Here is a 20,199-nt window from a genome sequence, read left to right on the forward strand (position 1 = left end):
ATATGAGCTACAATTTATGGCATCCCAGACAAGGGTCTACCTCATATAGCTTTCATTTGGTTCATACCTGTGGAATGGTCAGTATAGTCAGTCTGTACAGACATCACTGCATGTTTTTGGATAACAAGATCTTGGACTTGATCTTAAGGTCTGCTTTTCCAATTGACATCGATTTTATTTGGCTAAATATCTTGGATATGCATTATATCATAAAGTCCTGTCTCTTTACAGACAGAAGGCATATCATTACCATATTAAATGGGGAATAATATAGCAGTTGATAAGAGGGAGGAAGATGTTTCTCACCTAAGATGTAAAATGAACTGGTTGACAACATGGGAAAGTATCTGCTGAGTTAAATGAACTACAAAAATGTGAAGTCTTTTTGAAAGTTTGCAAAACCAAGCAAAGCCAAAACAGTAACTTTTGGACCAGGCACCTTACCCTACAACTTTCCCAGCTGTTACAAAAGGCTAAAGAAAAGAATAAAGCTGCTGGGCCCTTTTTGCTGCTGGAAAGCATGTAACCCAGGTTTATGACTTACAGCACCCTACTATTTTTTGCTCCTACTTTTCTTCATTGTGTGCCCTTGAATGAATCACCTGGCTATGTTGTCTTGATCTTCTTACAGTATTATCTTCTTTTTTTCTCAAGAGTATATACTTGGGAGCATATTTAAGGAGACTTTAATTACCATAACTAGCAAGATGTTGATGTTTTAGATTGGATTAATTCTGAGAGAGCTTTTGTTGAATGTAAGCTCCTTGAGGGTAGAGGCCATGTCACCTTCGTTTTTGGAACCGAGGATCTGGCACAAAGCCTGGGGCCATGATGGACCCTCCAGAAATGCTTATTTCCCTGAACTAAACTGTGTTATTATTTTGCCTTTTCATAACAATATAGAATTACATGAATTTCCCCTCCCCCCAGAATTTCACATTCATTTTTGTATTAGCTTTCTAGATTTTTGTAAACATTGCATAGCAGCAATCCTTTTTCTCAGATAAATGATTTGATACAGGTCACTCAACTAATTGTTTATATACTAGCAAATTAGAACCTAGACTTAAAACAGACTTTCAAAAAATATTCAATTTATTTTTGAGACAAGGAGAGAAACAGAGCATGAGCTGGGGAGGAGGAGAGAGAGAGGGAGACACAGAATCTGAAGCAGGCTACAGGCTCTGAGCTATTAGCCCAGAGCCCAACGTGGGGCTCGATCTCATGAACTGTGAGATCATGACCTGAGCTGAAGGTAGACGCTTAACTGACTGAGCCACACAGGTGCCCAGAACCTAGATTTAAAAAAAAAAAAAAAAAAAAAAAAAAAATCGTGTCCAGACCTCCTAAAAAACACTACTTTTCTACTGATAAGCTTTCTCCATAATCTGCTAATGTGAATTCCATTTCTTACCTTTGCTTTTGTACCACTCCTATTTATTTCTCTTCTGTAGGTCATCTCTAGTTTTTTTTTTTTTTTTCATGAAAATAGCATGATTTTTTTCCTCTTCTGATATGTATGATGCCAATGCTCTGTGAGGAATCACCTCTTTTTAGAATCACTGTTCAAAAGATATTGGACTTCTGTCTTAGCATGACAAGCCTTAGAAGATGTAAAGCCAAGGGGGGCAGAAAATAGCAACAAGTATATGCTTAGGTTGTCATCCTTTTATTAGTTTTCAATGTAATATCTTCACATGTGGAATAAGCTGAGACTTTTAGCTGGTATCATTAAAAAAAATGTTTTGTTTTTAGCATCAATTCAGGCACCTTTTTGTTGCCTAGTGGCTAGTTATCTCATCATTAACTTATCCAAACTTCTTGTTTCTCCTGTTTCATCCTCCTTTACCTGATGTTTATTTATTTATTTATTTTTTTTTACTATTTGTTTTATTTATTTATTTATTTATTTATTTTATTTTTTATTTTTTTATTTTTTAATATATGAAATTTACTGTCAAATTGGTTTCCATACAACACCCAGTGCTCATCCCAAAAGGTGCCCTCCTCAATACCCATCACCCACCCTGTCCTCCCTCCCACCCTGCCCTCCCTCCCACCCCCCATCAACCCTCAGTTTGTTCTCAGTTTTTTAAGAGTCTCTAATGCTTTGGCTCTCTCCCACTCTAACCTCTTTTTTTTTTTTTTTTTTTCCTTCCCCTCCCCCATGGGTTTCTGTTATGTTTCTCAGGATCCACATAAGAGTGAAACCATATGGTATCTGTCTTTCTCTGTATGGCTTATTTCACTTAGCATCACACTCTCCAGTTCCATCCATGTTGCTACAAAAGGCCATATTTCATTTTTTCTCATTGCCACGTAGTATTCCATTGTGTATATAAACCACAGTTTCTTTATCCATTCATCAGTTGATGGACATTTAGGCTCTTTCCATAATTTGGCTATTGTTGAGAGTGCCGCTATAAACATTGGGGTACAGGTGCCCCTATGCATCAGCACTCCTGTATCCCTTGGATAAATTCCTAGCAGTGCTATTGCTGGGTCATAGGGTAGGTCTATTTTTAATTTTCTGAGGAACCTCCACACTGCTTTCCAGAGCGGCTGCACCAATTTGCATTCCCACCAACAGTGCAAGAGGGTTCCTGTTTCTCCACATCCTCTCCAGCATCTATAGTCTCCTGATTTCTTCATTTTGGCCACTCTGACTGGCGTGAGGTGGTATCTGAGTGTGGTTTTGATTTGTATTTCCCTGATAAGGAGCGACGTTGAACATCTTTTCATGTGCCTGTTGGCCATCCGGATGTCTTCTTTAGAGAAGTGTCTATTCATGTTTTCTGCCCATTTCTTCACTGGGTTATTTGTTTTTCTGGTGTGGAGTTTGATGAGCTCTTTATAGATTTTGGATACTAGCCCTTTGTCCGATATGTCATTTGCAAATATCTTTTCCCATTCCGTTGGTTGCCTTTTAGTTTTGTTGGTTGTTTCCTTTGCTGTGCAGAAGCTTTTTATCTTCATAAGGTCCCAGTAATTCACTTTTGCTTTTAATTCCCTTGCCTTTGGGGATGTGCCGAGTAAGAGATTGCTACGGCTGAGGTCAGAGAGGTCTTTTCCTGCTTTCTCCTCTAAGGTTTTGATGGTTTCCTGTCTCACATTCAGGTCCTTTATCCATTTTGAGTTTATTTTTGTGAATCTTTACCTGATGTTTAAATGGATAGTCCTATTAGACAAGGGAAGAAAGACAAAGGTGATGGTCTTTCATTTATTCTACAATTGTTACCTATTTGTTTATATAGAAGTTGGTGGAGATGAAGTTTTAAAAGAGTTGGCCAAAATAAGATGTTGGAATTGATTTTGGATTTATCAACAGCATTTCTGTTTTTAGCATAAAAGATGGCAAATTGACTGTGTAGTGAATCAGAGAATCGTTAAGACTCTGAACTCCTGGAGTGTGGGGTTTCAGACTTGTGTCCCTTGTTATACATCTAGCCCATAAATAGGTACTCACTAACTGCTGTGGAGCCATTGTCCAACTACAGCTAGAAAGGAGCTTAGAGATGCGGAAACCAACATCCAGGAAATATAAGGGCGTTCTCATTAGTAGCACAAGTAGGACTGGTCCCAGGTCTCCTTACCTTCCGTCCACTGTGCCTTCCACCACACCAGATTGCCAGAGGCAATGGCAGAGCTAGCTGTGGAGAGCCCCACAGCCAAGCTGGAGACTGTGCCCAGGGACAGGAAATCGGAGGCAGCTGGGGTGAGATGGGTGTCTTGCCAAATTTGCAAATGTTCGTTGTCAGCAAACCAGAGCTACAGAACCGTTTTAGAAAATTTCCAGTTAAAGTGGAATTTCAAAACCATGAACTGCCACCAGGTCAGTGAAGTTGATTTTATGGTAAGCCAGGGCTCTGCACAGCTGGTCGAGTAGACTGGTAATGGTGGCTCACGCTGGGGACTTCCGTCAGGCTAGATTGCTTCTGACCACAAGTGCCTAAAATCATCCACTCCCAGGGATTGTTCCCTAGTCATTTCTCAGGACAAAAACTCATTTTATTCTCCAAGGACTTTTGACTCACAGAGTAACTTCTGCAGAGACATCTATCCATTTAATTTGTCTGTAGGCTCTGAGAATTAGTGAATTAAATAAGAGGGTGTAAGAGCAATTGCTCAATGATAAATAATGAGTTGTATGAAGATTTTATATTTTTAGTCCCTCAGAAGCAATAAGCATATCTAAAATGCTCTAAGGTTGTCCAGGTGAGTTTATTAAGTTTTGAGAGAAAAGAAATAGATGAAGAGCAGATGAGAATCTTGGATGAAGGCCTAGACCTTGATCATGGAGAATTTTATTTATTTTTTGATATTTAGGGTGGATAATAGCAAAGCAAAATTCATAAGGAGGATCATTTTCCAGAAAAAATGTAGCACTGATTTCTTATGCAATACTTGAGAAAATATCTCCCAGAGAAGATTCTGGATCTAATTCTAGTAAATGGGCCAAATGTAATAAGTAAGCTTGAAGCTGGGTGACCTCTCAGATCTAATAAGATGAGGGCATGATGTTAAATAACCTGGGGGTTGGCTAGTATTTACGGACATACTGTCCCTAGCAGGTCTGGCATTAGTTAACTGCTTGCAAGGTTCTTTAGCAAAGAGGTGATTGCAGGGTGCATGGACAAGCAGAGTTTATAGTTGAAGTTAATGTAATAGTTAATGTGTGAACCTGTTTGGGCCAAACAGCCTCTACTTATCCTGGGACCCCCTTAGGTCCTAATGTGCAGTAGCATTAGCCCCATCCTCTTAACCACCCTTGCTTTTCTCTTCTGGTGAATATATAAACGTTACTGTTTATGGAAATCACCACATGATAAATATTATCAATAGGACCATAACCATGTAAGAAATTGCTTTTCCAGTTGGTCCAGCGTGTAATGAAATGATTCATCCTAGATCTTTTCTTCATGATGACTTGATTGGGTATTGGCTGGTTCCATAGGGTTTTGGACTCTATATAAGCCCAGGCTCTAATTTTGTTGTGTGGACCCTAGATGGCTTTGTTAAGCTCCAGCTCTGGCATGGACACTTATTTGTACTTGGGAAGACTTTCATGAAATTGGGACCGTCCTTATCAGTCTTGAAAGGTGAGATCTTCCTCTATCAGGTGTACAATGAGAAATTAATGAAGATAAATCTCCCAAGTACAGTGACCTTTGAGGAAGAGTAGTGTTTTGCAAGTAAAAAATATCACCTGCAGACTAATGTGTTTTAAATAATTATATTCAAATTAATTTGCAATAGAAGCTTTATAGTAATCTGTATGCAACATTTAAAAATACTAGTTTTCCAAATAGCAGCTTCTAAAATATTTGTATTTGTGTGGTAAATTACAGTTTCTGTAATATTTTCTCACTCATGACGTTGATTCTGACCAGAATGTCTGCTTCTCTTCTGTGTTTCCAGAACACTCTGTAAACGTCTATACTATTATTTCTTGTCTTATAATTTTATATGTGTATATCATTTTCCCCACCAGATGAAAGCTACTTGAAGGCAGGGGATTGTGTCATTTTTGTTTTTGTATCTTTAGAACCTAGTACAATGCCGTTTGCATTATATATTATGTAGATACGTTCTGGGCTTCTTTATATTCTGTGGAAAATGAGGTTCTTTACACTTTGAAGATTTTAAATATCCATTTGGGTTTGGTGCAGCACAAATTTGAATTGATTAAAATCTAAGTTGTGGTCTCTTTAGTTGCTGTTGATTTCTTGGAGAAAATGATTGCAAGTAGAATGAGCTTGTGCTGTGTGCTCCCTGTGGTAAACCTTTGATTATATTTCTGCAAATGTGGCCTGTTAGTTTAAATTGCTCTGGTTGGAGTGGAAAAGGAAATAGTTATTCTTCACTATTGTTGGGGGAAAAATTTAATTTGCTTCAAACCAGAATTGTTTTACTTTAGAATTTGTATGGATTATGGGTCCAAACATACATTCAGTAAAGCATAGACTTAAGGTAATTAAAAACTCCTGTGGTTATTTGGGTTCAGCCTTTTTTTTTTCTTTTTCTTTTTCTTTTTCTTTTTCTTTTTCTTTTTCTTTTTCTTTTTCTTTTTCTTTTCTTTCTTTTTTTTTTTTTTCTTGGCTTCCTATCCAGTCTTTTTGCCTCTCGATTTAATTTCTTTTTCTTATTACTCATGTAATACAGCCTCACTGTGGAAAAAAAATTTAACATCTAGAAATCAGATTCTTTCTGTCTCTCACTTCCCCTATCTTTGGAATATTGTTCTTGCCTTCAGCCTGGCTTTCCCTTTGGTTACAAGATGGCTGTGGCAGTTCTGTCTATAACATCCAGACAATGTAATACCCAGTGGCAAAAAAAGACATCCCTTGCTGTTTCTCCAACTTAGAAATAAAGAATCACTGGGTTCTACTCCTGAAACCAATACTACCCTGTATGTTAAGTAACTTGAATTAAATTAAAATAAAAAGGTAATCAACAAGAGAAAAAACAGAAATAAAGAATGCTTTCCCTAATGTTCCACCTTCATTTCTGCCAACATTTTTGTCCTATCCCATTAATCCTTATAATCTTATACCTTCCTGAGCAGTCCTTCCTAAATCAATAACTGGCAAGACTTACAGAATTACCACAACTGGCTTCAGGGGTTGGCAGACGTTTTGTAGACAGCTAGATAGTAGATATTTTAGGTTTTGCAGTCCATCTCGTCTCTGTCCCAATTATTCAGCTCTGCTGTTGTAACAACAATAGACAAAAAGTAAATGAATGGGTATGACTATGTTTCAATAAAAATTTACAGAAACAGGTGGCAGGCCCACGGGCCATAGATGGCCAACTCCTGGAGCTGTAGACTAGTGACTGAAACATTAGCATACGTCAGAATCATCTGGGAGTTTTTAAAATATAAGCTCCCCCACCCAGAGTTTCCAATTCCGCAGAATTGGGGTACAGCCATAGATTGTGCATTTCTAACAAGTTCCCAGGTTATACTGGGTTTAAGATCAAGGTGATGCTGGTTCAAGAACATCACTTTCAGAATCGATGGCTTAGATCAGGTTTTGGTACCTCTTTATTGTATGAGGGGCTGTCCTGGGCATTGTAGGATGTTTAGCAGCATCCCTGGTCTCTACTCACTAGATGCCAGTAGCCATATGCCCCTTCTCTAATATGATGACCAGAAATGTCTGAAACATTGCCACATGTTCCCTAGGGAGCAAAACCTCAGATTCTCCCTCCCCTTAGACTTAGATTATTCAGATCTATCCCCTGGATCTGGGCATAGGTTCACCTTTTCTTGTAACATTTTGGGGAGGAGTGTCACCATTCTGTGAGGAAAGGAGAGAAATGATGGCTGGAAAGGCAACCAGCAGTGTGGACCGCTGATCATATCATGGCTCCTTGGAAAAAAGACTTCACTGGCCAAAATATTTCAGAAAATGGAGCAAACATAACCCATTTTCTAAGGTTTTCTTGGCCATAGAATCTAATTGCAGAAGTGGAAGAACTTTATGGAGATTCTGGCGATAAATACAGACAGGTGGACAAATAATTAATGAGCAAAACATCCCATTAAGTAAAACCTTAGTTAAAGGTGACATCTGTATTTGGTTCTTATATGATGCTTTTCATGCAGTCTGTTAAAGAGTTAATGTTAGGTTTATAAAATTTTGTTGACCTTTCAAAAAGAACATTAACATAATTTGTTTTCTGTTTTATATAGTTATGGGCTTTTTGTTAAGGAAATCTTTACCCTTGGATACTATCTGGGCCAGAAATTTGACTGTTGATATAGGTAACAAGGCCATAGTGGAAAGCTGTGTGGTTACTGAGTCATTCCATAGCCTTCTCAAGCTCCACTCTGTGTCAAAGGGTTGTGAGCTGCATCTCTCAGGAACCATGTCAACTGGGGGGGGGGGGGGGGGGGGGGGGCGGGGCACTGGTAGGAGACCTGAAGGCAGCAGGAATTTTGATGTGATTGTTCCTCCTTGTCCTCATCTGCTTTGGGCAGCATGTCATTTGTGGCTGCATTTTCTCCAGAGCTCCAGCTCCCTCTGAACAGGTCTGCCATTGTTTTGTCAGGTGATCTCAGGTCCCTGGGCTCTGATACCTCTGTCTTTTCTCATTAGCCCTCCAGCCTGTGAGGTGGTAGTAGCTTCCTGCTGTTGCTGATTTCTAGGTAATGTCACCACTCACCCCCTGCCTGGCTTCTCAGCCTCTCCATTATTAACCGCCCCCCCCCATTAAATGCTACTTTAAGATACCTGAATTGTGAATACTCAAAATGGTTTCTGTTTTCTTGATTAAGCCCATACTGATACAAAACCCAGCCCTAACTGTCTTGTGATATAAACCTAAAAAATTTATATCTCATCAGGAGATTTTGCTGTTTTTGTAATAAAGTACAAGTAATATGTCTATTGAAATTGTCAGTAATAACTCATATACTAAGCCATAGTCTTGATAGCTATTAGTTTCAGATTATTTTAAACAGAAAGAGAAGTTAAAAAGTTGCTAAATTGTGTCAACTGGAGACCCATTGTAACGTAGATACAAAGAACGCTGGTTCTGAAGTTGAACTGCGCAGGTTGAAGAGGGCCCTTCCATTTACTAGTATTGTGGCTTTAAGCAGATGATCGAGCTTCTCGGTTTTAGTTTTCTTGTCCATAAGCTGGTGAAAATAATGGTACATATTTGTTTCAAAGGGACTGTTGGGAGGATTAAGTGACTATTACCTCCAAGATAATTTGAGAAATGCTTGGCATATAAAGCATCCAATAAATATTAGCCATCATCATCACTATGGTTTTTATACTTATCCTAGCCATAACTGATTGAGTCAGCCTGTTAGAGGAACTACAGGCCCTAAAACTAAGATTCTACATGAAATAAGGAGGCAATGTGTATCAGAGGGAAAAGTCCATTTGAGTATGTGCTTTCTGAAGTACCTCTTTTTCCTCCTAATTTGTTTACCATGAGTTTGATTGCTTTAAAGCATATGTAAATTAACATATATACTCATACCTTAATATCTCATAATAGAGGTTATTACATTAAATTTTTTAACATTTATTCATTTTTGAGAGACAGAAAAAGACAGAGTATGAGCGGCGGAGGGGCTGAGAGAGGGAGACACAGGATCTGAAGTCAGGCTGAGCCTGACGCAGGCTGGAACTCACGAACTCCAAGATCATGACCTAAGCCAAAGTCGGATGCTTAACCGACTGAGCCACCCAGGCTCCCTGAGGTTATTACTTAAAAAAAAATCTTTTGTGAGTGCCAGGATTTCAATTTTAAGAAGAGTAAGAAAAATTCTCTGAATTCCATGGGTATAATTGGCCGATGGCAGGTATAATCTCAGCATGCCTTATCATACAATGCCCTGAAGCACTGTGAATAAGCAAGTGTAGCCTTAGGTTTTTCATCACAGATAGGTCATTGACTATCAGGCATTTTAATCAATGGGTAAGCAGTGGGCTTCTAGAAGAGCATTAGCTAATTCATCAAATTGGTTATGTGGTAACCACGAATTATGCAAACACAGGACCTAACAGTGGAATAGGTGTCAGGAATGGGAGGGAGTCTCAACTGAAACTTTTACAAGATGTGTTCCATTGTGGTTTTGGTTTTTGGAATAAGAGAGGTCTTCTGAAAGAGACAGGGGGTGAGGGTGGGGGGAAGCCAGGAAATACTAATCATGAGTGTTAATTATTAAAATGGTTGTTAAAAAACAAAAGGTCTTCTATTTAACATTTCAGCTTTTCTGTGGGTGGCAGTGCTATTCATTTGTTAGTCCTAAATTTCTTATAAGAGATCCAAGAAATTGGAAACATTTGGTGTGAGATGTGGAAATTTGTTTTATTTGTCATTTATATTCTGCTAAGTTCCTAAAAATAGTTTGGGTTGCCTGTCAAATTTATCAAGTAACTTGCCCTAACGTAAAATTGAGGTAATAACAAAGGGAGAAAAGCAACATTTACTGCATTTATTTAAGATTGTACATATTATTTATGAATTTTAACATTAATTGCCACTGTGTAGATTTGAAGACAGATTTTTATTGGGATTCATTTTAAAGCTAAGTTTATCAGCTTGATGCTGATATGGTGTGACACAAAGGGTGATGTAGGACCCCACCTGCCTTAAAATACCCTATTATCCCAGCTTTGGATGCTTACAGTTTTTATCATTCAAGTTATGATTGTTTCATTTCAGTACTTGTCTTGGGAAGTCCTTGTAACATGGCAACCTGGGGAATGTGTCCCAGAAAAACCTCTGTGAACACATTTGCCCACAGTTCAAGGGGACTTGCCTGGTGTTCTTGACCAGTTAGTTAGCTGTGCCATCTGTCAACAGTTGAAGATTGGTAACTCTGATACATCGGGGTGAATTGGGTCAGTGAGACCTGGTAGGCAGAAGAGGGAATCTCAAAGAGAGCTTTGTGAGGATTAGGGCATTTTAAGTGAAGGAAATCATATGTCTCTTGCTTCAAGGCAGCAGGTAGGTTTTCTTGACTGCTAGAAATTCCAGATCTGTGAAATAATAATGGATGTGGGCCATTAAGTATGATGGAGGTGGTGAAAGGGGAATATTAAAATTATGCTTGTGAACCTTTTTGAGGTCAGAGACTCCAATGGGACTGTGAAAGCTTTAGGCTCTTTCCTTTAGAAAAATACATAAAATCACTCAAAATGTTACTTTCAGTTTCAGAGGACTTTCTGACCCCCGAAGCCCATTCTTGGGCCCAGGATATACTTCTATGCTAAAGGAAAAGTTAGTGTTTTTAGAAACATGTCAGTTTTTATAATTTTTTTATTCATTTGGGAAGCAATTGGGAGCCACTGTAGTTTTCTGACTATGGGATTGGCATAGTCATAGTAATTCTTACATTTCTTGTAGAAGACCTATAGAATTCTGTCATGTAGAATATAGTAATTGATGCAAGTTGCAGTAAACTTACAATTACTTAACTGAAAAAAGAGTAAGAATTTTAATTTTTAAAAAGGGAAACTAAAAAGTACATTTAATGTAGTTTTACTTCAAAATAAGGGGTGTTTTTGAATAAGGGTGTTTTGACTATCAAAGCAAACAAGAAGTTTTGTTAGCAATTTATTTGTAATTTTTTTTACTTGAAATATGATTCCTGGTTGTTTTTTGTTTGTTTTATTGTTTTTATTCTACATAAATTAGAACATGATTCATTAGAGCCAATATTTTGCTTTCATTACTGTTTGTATACCTTCATTTAAACAGTCTTGACATATCTGCAAAATAATCAATATGGTTTGTTCTTCCAAATCAGTAATAGAAGAGTAGTTATTAGTGTGTTTTTGGAACTCTTTATATATGGTGTTTTTGTTTACCCCAAACATAATTTATTCTTCACTGATGATGTTGCTTTATTGTCCGTTTAGTAGTAACTTATAGTCCTAAGATCAGTATTATCAAGTAAACCAATCAGGCCAGGTTCAAGGTATGGCTGTGCAATGCAAGCAGTTCTGTCTTTTTTGAAGAATGTCAAAGACAGATCAGGTTTGCAGCAGACCTATCCACAGAAACTTGGCAGGCCAGAAAGGAGTGGCAGGATATATTCAGTGTGCTGAATCAGAAAAAAATGTAGCCAAGAATTCTTTATCCAGTAAGGTTGTCATTCGAAATAGAAGGAGATATAAAAAGTTTCTCAGACAAACAAAAATTAAAGGAGTTTGTGACCACTAAACCAGCCCTGTAAGAAATTTTAAGGGGGATTCTCTGAGGGGACAAAAGATGAAAAATATATATATATATGTTAACATATATATATATATATATATGTACATATATATATACCAAAAGCAACAAAGATTAGAAACGACCAGAGAACACCACCAGAAACTCCAACTCTACAAGCATAATAATGGCAATAAATTTACATCTTTCAGTACTCACTCTAAATGTCAATGGACTTAATACTCCAATCAAAAGACATAGGGTAACAGAATAGATAAGAACACAAGATCCATCTATATGCTGTTTACAAGAGACCCACTTTAGACCTAAAGAAACCTTCAGATTGAAAATGAGGGGATGGAGAACCATCTATCATGCTAATGGTCAAAAAAAGAAAGCCACAGTAGCCATACTTATATCACACAATCTACACTTTAAGATAAAAACTGTATCAAGAGATGCAGAAGGGCATTATATCATAATCAAGCGGTCTATCCACCACGAAGACCTAACAGTTGTAAACATTTATGTGCCAAATGTGGGAGCACCCAAATATATAAATCAATTCATCACAAACATAAAGAAACTCATCTATAGCAATACCATAATAGTAGGAGACTTCAACGTGTCACCCCACTGACAGCAATGGACAGATCATCTAATCAAAAAATCAATAAAGATACAATGGCTTTGAATGACACACTGGACCAGATGGACTTAACAGATATGTTCAGAACATTTCATCCTAAAGCAGCAGAATATACATTCTTCTCCAGTGCACATGGAACATTCTCCAGAATAGACCATATACTGGGACACAAATCAGCCCTAAGTGAGTACAAAAAGATCAAGATCATACCATGCATATTTTCAGACCACAATGCTATGAAACTCGAAATTAACCACAAGAAAACATTTGGAAAGGTAACAAATACTTGGGAGACTGAAGAACATCCTACTAAAGAATGAATGGGCTAACCAAGCAGTTAAAGAGGAAATTAAAAAGTATATGGAAGTCAATGAAAATAACACCACAACCCAAAACCTCTGGGATGCAGCAAAGGCAGTCATAAGAGGAAAGTATATAGGAATCCAGGCTTTCCTATAGAAGGAAGAAAGATCTCAGATACACAACCTAACCTTACGCCTTAAGGAGCTAGAAAAAAAACAGGAAATAAAACCCCAAACCAGCAGAAGACAGGAAATAACAAAGATTAGAGCAGAAATTAATGCCATGGAAACCAAAACAAACAAACAAACAAACAAACAAATAGTAGAACAGATCAATGAAACCAGAAGCTGGTTTTTTGAAAGAATTAACAAAATTGTTAAACCACTAGCCCGTTTGATCAAAAAAAAAAAAAGGACCCAAATAAACAAAATCAAGAATGAAAGAGGAGAGATCACAACCAACACAGCAGAAATAAAAACAATAATAAGATAATATTATGAGCAATTATATGCCAATAAAATGGGCAATCTGGAAGAAATGGACAAATTCCTAGACACATATACACTACCAAAACTGAAACAGGAAGAAATAGAAAATTTGAACACACCCATAACCAGTAAGGAAATTGAATTAGTAATCAAAAATCTGCCAAAAAACAAGAATCCAGGGCCAGATGGCTTTCCAGGGGAATTCTACCAAACATTTAAGGAAGGGTTAACACCTATTCTCTTGAAACTGTCCCAAAAAATAGAAGTGGAAGGAAAACTTCCAAACTCTATGAAGCAAGAATTAACTTGATTCCGAAACCAGAAAAAGACCCCACTAAAAAGGAGAACTATAGACCAATTTCCCTGATGAACATGGATGAAAAAATCCTCAACAAGATATTAGCCAATTGGCTCCAACAATACATTAAAAAAATTATTCACCACTATCAAATGGGATTTATACCAGGGATGCAGGGCTGGTTCAATATCCACAAAACAATCAACATGATTCATAACATCAATAAAAGTAAGGGCAAGAACCATATGATCCTCTCAATAAATGCAGAGAAAGCATTTGACAAAATACATCATTCTTTCTTGATAAAAACCCTCAAGAAAGTAGGGATAGAAGGAGCATACCTCGAGATCATAAAAGCCATATATGAATGATCCAACGCTAATATCATCCTTAATGGGTAAAAACTGAGAGCTCTCCCCCTAAGGTCAGGAACAAAACAGGGATGTCCACTCTTGCCACTGTTATTCAACATATTATTGGAAGTCTTTGCCTCTGCAATCAGACAACACAAAGAAATAAAAGGCACCCAAATCAGCCAGGAGGAGGTCAAACTTTCACTCTTTGCAGATGACATGATACTTTATATTGAAAACCCAAAAGACTCCACCAAAAAACTGCTAGAATTGATTCATGAATTCAGCAAAGTTGTAGGATATAAAATCAATGCACAGAAATCAGTTGCATTCCTATACACCAGCAATGAAGCGACAGAAAGATAAATCAAGGAGTCTATCCCATTTACAGTTGCACAAAAACCCATAAAATACCTAGGAATAAATCTAAACAAAGAGGTGAAAAATCTCTACTCTGAAAACTATAGAAAGTATTAAAGAAATTGAAGAAGACACAAAAAAATGGAAAAAGATTCCATGCTCCTGGATAGGAAGAACAAATATTGTTAAAATGTCAATACTACCCAAAGCAGTCTACATATTCAATGCAATCCATATCAAAATAACACCAGCATTCTTCACAGAGCTTGAACAAATAATCCTAAAATTTGCATGGAACCAGAAAAGACCCCGAATAGTCAAAGCTCTCTTGAAAAAGAAAACCAAAGCAGGAGCCATCACAATCCCGGACTTCAAGCTATACTACAAAGCTGTAATCATCAAGACAGTATGGTACTGGCTCAAGAACAGACACTTAGATCAAGGGAACAGAATAGAGAACCCAGAAATGGACCCACAAATGTATGGCCAACTAATCTTTGACACAGCAGCAAAGAATCTCTAGTGGAACAAAGACAGTCTCTTCAGCAAGTAGTGCTGGGAAAACTGGACAGCAACATACAGAAGAATGAACCTGGACCACTTTCTTACACCATACACAAAAATAAACTCAAAGCGGATGAAAGACCTAAATGCAAGATAGGAAGCCATCAAAATCCTCAAGGAGAAAGCAGGCAAAATCCTCCTTGATCTTGGCTGCAGCAACTTCTTACTCAACATGTCTCCAGAGGCAAGGAAAACAAAAGCAAAAATGAAGTATTGGGTCCTCATCAAATTAAAAACCTTCTGCACAGAGAAGGAAACAATCAGCAAAACTAAAAGGCAACCGACAGAATGGGGGAAGATATTTGCAAACATCATGTCAGATAAAGGGTTTGTATCCAAAATCTATGAAGAACTTATCAAAGTCAACACCCAAAAAACAAATAACCCAGTGAAGAAATGGGCAAAAGACATGAATAGACACTTTTCCAAAGAAGACATCCAAATGGCCAACCGACACATGAAAAAATGCTCAATATCACTCATCATCAGGGAAATACAAATAAAAACCACGAGATACCTCCTCACACCTGTCAGAATGGCTAACATTAAGAACTCAGGCAACAACAGATGTTGGCGAGGATGCGTAGAAAGAGGATCTCTTTTGCATTGTTGGTGGGAATGCAAGCTGGTGCAGCCACTCTGGAAAGCAGTATGGAGGTTCTTCAAAAAACTAAAAACAGAACTACCCTATGACCCAGCAATTTTACTACCAGGCATTTATCCATGGGATACAGATGTGCTGTTTTGAAGGGACACATGCACCCCAATGTTTATAGCAGCAGTATCAAAATAGGCAAAGTTTGGAAAGAGCCCAATGTCCATCGATGGATGAATGGATAAAGAAGTGGTAAATATATACAATGGAGTATTACTCGGCAGTCAAAAAGAATGAAATCTTGCCATTTGCAACTACGTGGATGGAGCTGGAGGTATTATGCTAAGTGAAATTAGAGAAAGACACAAATCATATGACTTCACTCATATGAGGACTTTAAGAGATAAAATAAATGAACATAAGGGAAGGGAAACATAAAGAATATAAAAACAAGGAGGGAGACAAAACATGAGACTCATGAATGTGGAGAACAAACAGAGGGCTACTGGAGGGGTTGTGGGAAGGGGATTGGCTAAACTGGTAAGGGGCACTAAGGAATCTACTCCTGAAATCATTGTTGCACTATATGCTAACTAATTTGGATGTAAATTTTAAAAAATGAAAAATTAAATTAAAAAAAAAAAAAAGAACGTCAGACCCTTGGGTTCCAAGCTTGTTGACTTTTAGCCCCGTATGACTAAAAGGAAGAAGAGTCAGAGCATTGTTTATATGGGTAGAGAGTTACCTAAACTCTAAACTCTAGAAACAACTTAGAAATATGAGGAATAGCTATAAATGATAAAAATTCTTCTGAATTATTAGAAGCATGTAATTTCTAGTCATAGGCAAATTCTTATTTCTTAGTGTTAGCAGTGACAGTGACAATACACTATTGCTTATTTTGTGCAAGGCTCTATACTGATTTCTAGGAGCACAAAAGAAGGATACAGTAAGTTCTTTATTTGTAAAGAACCTAATTGTTTAAATGCAGAAGAAGAACATGTACCCCAAAGGTAAATTACATTGTAGGAGAGCATAGAGTAAGTTTCAAAATGAATAGCATAGTAATAAACAAATGACAGAGGAATTCTGATTTAGAAGGAGACACCATGGGCTGGGATGCCTTGTCAAAGTTTCACAGAGCAACCCCATAGGTCTTTGTCATGCATCTTGACCTAATGTCTGTCATTTTTTTGTGTTATTACTTGTGTAGTTGTCTTGATCATTAGTGGCTAAATTGCTAAGGGGGAGGGCTGGTGTAGGTGTTGTTCAACTCTGAATCTTTCGCAATGGGGCATAATACAGAATAAATATATGTGAGTGAATGAGTCATGAATGTATACATGAAGGCAAAACTTGTATTTAATCTTGAGGGAAAGGCACACATTTAAGAGGAGATTAAGAAGGATTTATAGGCAGAAGGAAGAATGCAAGTTAATGTATGTTAGTGGAGATAAGATATTTGGGAAATGATGAGTGTACCAAATTTTTTTTGATAAAAAGGCTGATATAGGAGAGTAGCATATATTAAGATTAGGTAAGATAAACACTGGCAAGATTGGGAAGACTTTGAATATTGTGATTAAATTATTTCATAGCATGGGCAAGACCTATAACTTCCACAAGTATTTCTTTTTTACAGAAGGATGGTAAGAACAGATCAGTTAGGAAATACAAGTACATACAATGATATTTTAGAATTAAATTATGTGGTGTGATATTTATTGTATAATGTTGCATAAGATAAGCAAATCATCTAAAATATGATTGCATTCATGTAAACTTGTATACATATCTGTATGTGTGTGGCTAGTTTCAGAAAGAATTGTCTGAAAAGGTATTTCCTGAAATATTAATAAGTGCTGTCTCTAGCATAGTTTGAGTGATCTCTTCTCCTCTTTTTCAGGTTAGATGAAGTCTGCTTCAGTGAATTAGAGGTGATTTGAGAACGAGTGGAGAGTAGGAAATATATATAGGGAGATACTTTGAAGGTGAAACTGAAAGTACTTGGGGTTTTTCTCCATATTTAAGTGGATAAAGGAAGGATTGTTAGTTAAATACGATGTTGAGGTTTTGAGGCAGTTAGCATCACTGATAGCAAACTTGGGAGGGATGTGCGTCCTGTGAATTGGGACACTTTTCGTTTGAACATTGGCTTATTAATGTCAATATCCTGAGCTATTATGTAAATGTATGAAGCGGAAGCTGGAATAGTAGCTGCGAGTGAATTCAAGTAAAGCAGAAATTAGAGTATAAGCAAGAGGCTGGTGGCTAAATTGTGATTTTTCTATCTCAGAATTCAACAGTCTTGAAAAAACCAACTGTCTTCTCAATTCTCATATATTCCTGAAGAAAATGGACAAGTATGGTTTGTACTCATTTTAGAGACTGAGGAAGTAAGAGTTTGGGAAATAGAGGAATTTCTGGTTATGCTGAGGTGCTTACTAAGTGGAAAGGAGAGGGTTTCCCTGTTGGTTGACTACCATGTTGCCTTGGTTGGGAAGAAAAAAGTCTGTCACTGATACTCATGTAAACCATTGTGATTGGTCTTTTGGTTGTAACTCTCTTTTCTTTTTCAATCCAGATTTTAAAAAAAGGAGAGGGGCTCTATTTCCAAAAGCTGTGGTGGCCTATTTTTTAAGTTTAACTGACAACATAGGTGAGATGCCATGAAGGGTAGCTCAAAATAGAAAACACAATTGTATAACTGAGACAAAAAGGGATATCCTGGAAATAACATTATGTTTAGTAGTAGGTTTTAGAGCTTCTAATTATACTGGTCTTTTCCCTCTCCTAATTACTAATTGTAGAATATGTTTATTTCAATTTAAGAGTTAGTCAGCCTTAAATTTGTCTGCTGAAACTATGTTAAAAACCACACTATTTCCAGTTTAGTTGAAATTATATGGTGTTAAACCTTTATCTTTCCAGGTTCTATAGACTTCAGCAGAAATGTTGGGATTCAAAGCATTAGTGCTTCAATGGCTTTCAGAGGATAATACCCTTTTGTTGTTTGGGCCATACACACTTTACCATTTCTGTTTCTGGGCTGTTCTGGAATGGGATTTATTCATTTCCCTTAGGTAAAATTGTGTTATTTATCCCCATTCTAAAGGTGGATTAGTAAGCAAGATTCTGGATAGAAATCAAGAAAAGGGACAGTTTTACATTTTAATCTCATATCTTGAGTAAGTCATGAATTCTACATGAAGAATAAACACCTTTATTTTCTTCTGGGAAATAGCTTAAACACAGACTGAAATATTTGATAATTGATAGCCTATCTTGAAATAATCTGGTTCTTGACCTTCAACAAAAAATCTTTGTACTCCATAAAGAGAAGTTGTTAGTTTCAATATCGACCTCGACCAAGATGGAAATACTGGGCACTCTTCTTGGACACTCTAATCACCAAGCTCAAATCTTTTTTTGATTTGTTATGTCCTCACATAATTGATTTTCCAGAACTTTCTACTCTATAACTTTTGCCTTAAAATTTTTTTAAATGTTTATTTATATTTGAGAGAGAGAGAGAGACAGTGTGTGAGCAGGGGAGGGGCAGAGAGAGAGAGAGAGATGGAGACAGAAAATGAAGCATTCCCTTTTTTTTCCACATGGCTTTCTTCATTGCTTTATGAAAACATGATGTCATTAGCCCACAAAAACAGAGTCTTCTGTCTTTGCCTTCACTGGCATACAGACCTTGCTTGGAATCACCTCTAATCTTCTTCAACAGAACTAATTTAGGATTTTCAACCTCCAAGGAATCTTTTTTAACAACTCCAGCCTTCATTTATTAAACTCATCAAGATCAATTACAGGAAATATTTTGAAGTTTACCACTGAACGTAGTATCCTGTGTGATATTTTCCTTGGTTTAATAGATGCTAGTTTGATCTCAAACTTTTACAGAGTGTTACATTTAAGCTTTTAAATACAAGAATCATCTTTTTGAGGAATGGTATCAGGCACATAGCAAATGATCAACAAGTACTTGACATTAGTATTAAGGTAATATGGAAAAAAAGGCCTTGTAAGGAGACCTAAATATTACTGATACTACTTGAACTGAACTGAGACTGTTTTGATTGTGCTCAGCCAGGATGAATCACTTAAATCAAATTTAGCAAGAAGTTGCACTTGTTCATTAGAAGAGGCAGCCCAGTAGTACCCAGGAATACTGGGAAAAAAAGAAGTAGGTTAAATCAAATTAGATTTCTCTATATGTCTCAAGCAGTCTGGATGAAAATATATATAAAATATTCCTACATTGTCAGACATGGGCCACAGATTTGAGTTCTCTCTAGTCAGTACAAACTTGGAATCACAGCCATTTTTAAAGGATGCTTAATGTTTTAAGGGTGCCTTAGTGGCTCAGTTGGTTAAGCATCTGACTCTTGATTTTGGCTCAGGTCATGATCCCTTGGTTTTGAGTACGAGCCCCATACTGGGCTCTGCACTCAGAGTGCAGAGCCTGCTTGGGATTCTCCCTCTCTCTCTCTTTCTATCTACCCCACCCCTGCTTTCCTGGGTGTTCGCATGTTCCGTCTCTCTCTCTCTCTCTCTCTCTCTCTCTCTCTCTCTCTCTCTCAAAATAAGTAAACTTAAAAAAAAAAGATTCTTAATGTCTTAAAGAAACTGTGGACATTTCTTTTTCTTGTTTTAATTTTTTGTTTGCTTATTTGCTGCTGTTGTTTGGATTTTCAATATCAGATTGACTTCTCTAATACTGAGAGGAATTTTTCTTCTGGGTCACATTATAATGTGGACATGGTGGGATGCAGTGAATAATCAGCCTTGATAAGAGTGGGAAGATGCAGTCAAATTAGTTGATACATTCAGATCTAAAATCAAATAGTTGATTAGGTGTGAACCTTAAGAAGGTCACTGGCTCACTTTACCCAAAT

At 37.2% G+C, this 20,199-nt stretch overlaps 1 protein-coding gene and 1 pseudogene across 10 annotated transcripts in view; one reads left to right on the forward strand and one right to left on the reverse strand.

The window, feature by feature from the left end:
• LOC109263580 (uncharacterized) overlaps positions 1-8,044 on the reverse strand; it is a 70,433-nt pseudogene extending 62,389 nt beyond the window's left edge.
• Positions 1-20,199, forward strand: part of BBS9 (Bardet-Biedl syndrome 9) — a 434,898-nt gene that overhangs the window by 307,329 nt on the left and 107,370 nt on the right. The window lies entirely within an intron of this gene.

The sequence above is a fragment of the Panthera pardus genome, unplaced genomic scaffold (assembly GCF_024362965.1).
Source record: "Panthera pardus isolate Hobbes unplaced genomic scaffold, ASM2436296v1 HiC_scaffold_8, whole genome shotgun sequence".
Lineage (NCBI taxonomy): Eukaryota > Metazoa > Chordata > Mammalia > Carnivora > Felidae > Panthera > Panthera pardus.